General features: G+C 29.6%; 1 long non-coding RNA gene across 1 annotated transcript; it reads left to right on the top strand.

The window, feature by feature from the left end:
• Positions 1–1,571: 1,571 nt before the first annotated feature.
• On the top strand, positions 1,572–4,396 carry LOC108473266 (uncharacterized). Its single transcript, XR_001869711.2, has 3 exons — positions 1,572–1,678; positions 3,271–3,363; positions 4,168–4,396. It is a non-coding gene; the product is annotated as an uncharacterized LOC108473266 (long non-coding RNA).
• The last annotated feature ends 785 nt before the right edge of the window (positions 4,397–5,181 follow it).

Raw genomic sequence — 5,181 nt, 5'->3', positions numbered from 1 at the left:
AATTTATTTAAAATTTTTAAAACGTTGCAAAAGGCAAGCAATAGCGGTATTAAAACGCCACAAAAAATCAATTTATTTTAAAGTAAAAGGCGCCATTTTGGTATAAATGCCGCTAATTTTTAGTTTTGATTGAAACGAACCCGTTTTATTTCTCTGCCCCCCAATTTCCTTTTCTTTCCCGATTTCCTTTTCTTTCTCGACCATTCTCAGCCTGTTCCTCTATTTCTCTCCCCCGATTTCATCCTTCAACAAATTATTTCCTCTTCAAACCCTAGATCTGGGGTTTTATTTTATCTTATCCCTCTCTATTTTCCCCTTCCCTTTTCAAAATTTTCATTTTTTTGTCCTGTTTTAGTGTTTTCCGACTTATCAAAATCACAAGTGCAAAAAAAAAAAATCTCATCTTTTCTCGAATCTCATAGGTACGGATTCTTCTACATTTCTGTTTCTTTCTCCTACAATATTTCAAAAACCCAACTATGAATTCGTTATTATTTTAGTTTTTGAAATAAAGCTTGATTCTTTTTTGTTTCATTTTATTGGTTGATTAGAATGGGGGAGATAAAGGACAACGACGCCTACCAGGAAGAGCTTCTCGACTACGAAGAAGAAGATGAAAAAGCCCCTGACTCTGCCTCCATTAAGGCTGCTGATTCTGCTAAGAAGTTAGTCATTTTAATTTATACATATTTTTAAGAAAAACAATGTTCTAATATAATCTACTAGTTTTAGTGTAAAGCAATTTGATTTTAATTTGTTTCATTTCTTTTTTATGTGGTGTAAGGGGTATGTTGGAATTCACAGTTCGGGATTTAGAGACTTTCTGCTAAAACCGGAGCTGCTTCATTCTATTGTGGATTCTGGTTTTGAACATCCTTCCGAAGGCAAAGTTTTAAACTTATTTCTGATTTTAACATTCGTGAATTCCATGAATTAATTCATTTTGTTTTTCTTGCTTTTAATGACTTATAATGGTGGGCAGTATACAAGTTTGGTTCTTTATTCTTTTGATTTACTGTTTTGGATGAAGCATTTGTTGTTACAGGATATGCTTTGTAGTAATTTTTGAAATACTTTGCCTTGAAATTATATTTTCTCAACTTAATTTATCTAGGCATGAAAGTCTTCAAAATTATCATAGCTTTTCTTTTCTGTTGATTCAAACTGTTCATTTAAACTCTTTAATTATATATCAATAGTAAATATAATAAAATTTAAACTCTCTTTGCTATGTTGTCATTGCATGTATACATAATGCAATCACAGTTTTGGCATATAACTGAATTTTGAATTTTGTTTCTTCTCCTGATCACTTGTAATCTTTTGAAGCTTGCTACTAGCGATTACATTGTCAGAGACACTGGGAATTGCACTCCTCGTTATATGAGATGCACTACCAATCAGGTCATAACAAGGTATATAAATTAATTGTGGCTTTTTTTGGTACTCTTTTATATACTTTGATTAAGTTTGCATCATAGATTTCACCACCAAGAATCTGTCGGGTTCTTAAATGGATTTTGTAATTTGATCTGCTTATCATATTTTGAATATTTCTTACTATAGGTTGTGGATTTTGGGGAAAGTGGTCCTGTTCGATGTTCCCATTGCAAAGGTTACATAAATCCTTTCATGAAGTTCATTGATCAGGAAAGGAAGTTTATCTGCAATTTATGTGGTCAGTATTAATCAGTTTTGGGTGTTATTCTCATATATTTTGCAGTATCTTGTGTATTTTAACTTATTCTTATATTCATACCAGTCTGTTGCAAATATAAGGATTAGTAATACCTAAATTATAGATTTTATAGCTAGAAATTGTAATTTTCTTGTTTCTTTTTGGATAAAAAAAGAAGAAGAGGGCATCTCCTTCACCATCGTGTAAAGAAGGGGATTAAAAATGTCAAATTCTATGTTAATCTTCTTTCCTAAAAGTTGGAACATTATTTGGATTATCAGCAGAGGGGCCCATAGTATTAGTTAAGAAACGTGCTTGTTTTAACGAAACTTAGGCTGCTCATCCACAAGTTATCTATTGGAAAGTAATCCCATGAATAGCAAAAGATGATTACTGATTAATTACAGCTACCTAATTTATAGCCTCCTTCCTTAGACACTTGTATAGAAAAGGGAAAGCAGCTCTCCGTCATTTTTATAGTATTAATTGTATCGTTGAAGTTTGGGGGGGAAATATAGAAAAGCAAGGGGGTTCTTTTTTAAAATATTAATTTTCTTTTTCTATTCAAATCTTAAAATTGCTTCTTCTTTTTTTTTTCTTGGAAGAACTTAGTTTGCTTTTTCAAGTATGGACGAAAGTGATATTTTAAAAAGGAAAATTAAGGAAAAAAAATTAAAGCTGCTGTTTAACGGCACTAATGATTGATAACGATAAGAATTCTTTGTGAATAGTGCAACAATTTCATACTTAAGAGAAATTATTGAGTTCTATAATTTATTGCTGATTTTTGTTAATTTACTTCAGATAAGGGAGCAACGGCAAGTTTTGACTTTGATTTTAGGGGTTAGAAGATTAAGGCTTTTAAAAAGTGTTATTTATGTATTGTTATTGAAAAATGTTCTGAAAATTTAAAATATTTATTTTATACATGATGGTATAAAGTAAAAGTAAGTTAATTTTATTTTTAAAAAGTAAGATAATTTAAATGATATTCAAAATGGTTAATAGTATGATATAAGAAATATTAATTTAAATGTAAGTATTAATTTAAATATAAGTATTTAATTTGATATAAACATATTTGTTGAGAGTCTCAATCAATAATGAAGATGATTGTGAATGCTGTCTTTTTTTCTAAATTAATTTTATTAGGAAAATGGCCTATATGTACAAAGCAAACATATAGTCTGACTCTTAGTTCTAACCTCTTTAGTGATGTCTTGTACAGATTGATTGAGATTCTCCCTCCCAATGCGCTACTATTAATTAATTTGTAAAGAATTTCAATACAGACTGGTGTGATAGGCTTAATTTACATCTGGGGCGAACATTAACACTCAAAGGATTAGCCATCTCAAAGGATTATACCTAAATTTTAACTTTAAATATTCATACCAGTCTGTTACATCCTTCTTCTCTATTTCTGCTCTCTGATTATGTTGCTGTAATTATTTTAAATATATTAATTAATATATGAGAATTTTTTTCTTATACCAGTTGGAGTTTCGTAATTATTAATTTACTATGATGTCATATTTAAGGCCTCTCAAGTATTTTGTACTGACTTGGTTTTTTTTGTTCCGAGAATTCAGTGCCGCCAGAATTTAGAACCATTGCTTGAAAACATCCCAACAATGTTTCAGAGTAGTACAACTGCTGAGTCATGTTTTGGTGCTGCAATCAAGGTAAGTCATTACAAGGTTATACCTTCATAATTTGTTTGAGGTGTTGAGTGTATGTAACTTGGTTACTTGAAGAAAACTGAGGTTAAGATACTGATACATCAATCCTTATCTTAAACAATTTGTATGTAGTTTTCATATGTAGTTTATTTGAGTGTTGGAGTTTTTGGACTGCTTTTTCAAAATTTTTATTGACTAGAAGTTTTCTAGGAAAATTTGACATGGTCCTGAAATTCAATTTATAATTTGTTGCTAATATTCTTTTATTTTTAGTTGAATTAACTGACCAAATTCAGTTTGTGGGTTAACTATAAAAAATTCAGTTTGGTTAACAGAAGAGATTTTAAGAAAAATTGATATTTGAATGTTATTTTGGTTATTAGTTAGGGTTAGTCCTGTTAAAGTTTTTATACCTTCATTTTATTTGTTTTGAACTTTTAGTATGTGTTAATTTAACATCTGATGGTGATTAATATCTTCATTGTATTGTGCTTCTAGATTTTGATTTGTTCTAATATTTTGGTTGGATGTGTAGAATTATCCATTGAAAAAATGTTGAAGGTTAATTTTGTTTCGTTAACGAAAACCAACCAAATTAACCGAAATATTAAGTTGTTCTCTCTTTTCCTGCAATTTTGTCGTTAACGGATTTGGGTTTCACGTTACATTATTTTGTATGTTGTAGGTACATATTATGCACAGCCTTTTCAATGACTTCTGCATTAACAGACTGGAGTAGTGTACAAAAATATTTTAGACACTTGCAGACTATTCAAATCTATAATATTTTTTCCCCCGTGTTTGTAGGTTCATTGGAATCTTGTCCTGATGAGAGTGTAGTTTATGAAGCTTTAAACTTTGAATTGTCCTCCGACGTATTATAATTCCTAGTTCAAAACTTAGCAATTTGTCTTTTATAAAAGACCAAATTTCCAATTTTCAATGTTGTTTAGGTTCGCAAACAAGATGCTGTATTTGGACTTGCTGTTAGTAAAGGACTTGCTGTATTTTATTTATATCTTTATATTTAATCTAATTTTTATTATTTATTTTATTTTTGATTCTATATTTTATTTTTATTTTAATATTTAAGATAACTTGAGTTCTAACTTTTGGATTTTAGTTGTGTTATTAATTTATTATTTTAAATTCTAAATTTAAATTCATCACTTTTTATATTTAGTTTTAAAGTTAAAATTTTCATAGAAAATTTAATTTAAATAGTATTTTTTATTTATCCTTAAAAATATATAGTTTGGAGTTCAAATTTCAAAATAAAACATAATATAATATTTATCATAGAAATAAATATTTATTTAATTAAAATAATTTTTTTAATTTTAGCGTTTGTGGGAAAAGCGGCGCTAAAGATCATGTTCTTTAGTGGCGTTTGTGGGAAAAGCGCCGCTAAAGGTCATGTTCTTTAGCAGCGTTTGTGGGAAAAATGCCGATAAAGGTCATGTTTTATAGCGGTGTTTTTCACATAAACACCACAAATTTTAGTAGTGTTATCTATAGCGGCATTTTTTGCAGCGCTTATAAAAACGCCGCTAAAAGTCTGTTTTGCTATAGTATCATGACAAGCTGATTACTGTTACTTTAAGATAGATGATAAATAGATGCATATATTGCATGATAATTGAGCATAAACCTCAATGAGATAAATGAAGTTAGGATGGAAAATGGGAGTGAACCTATTAGATGCCGCCACAGGTAAAGCCCTAGGCCTTGCGAAGAGAACATTACGGTGTTCGATCATTATGGTTAGGTTGTGTAAAGGAGGAAATGAGAGGAGGATTTGTGAAATTTGTATTATGGAAA

This window comes from Gossypium arboreum, chromosome 1 (genome assembly GCF_025698485.1).
Source record: "Gossypium arboreum isolate Shixiya-1 chromosome 1, ASM2569848v2, whole genome shotgun sequence".
NCBI lineage: Eukaryota > Viridiplantae > Streptophyta > Magnoliopsida > Malvales > Malvaceae > Gossypium > Gossypium arboreum.
Note: the sequence above shows the minus strand (reverse complement) of the source record. Positions and strands in the feature narration are given on the sequence as shown.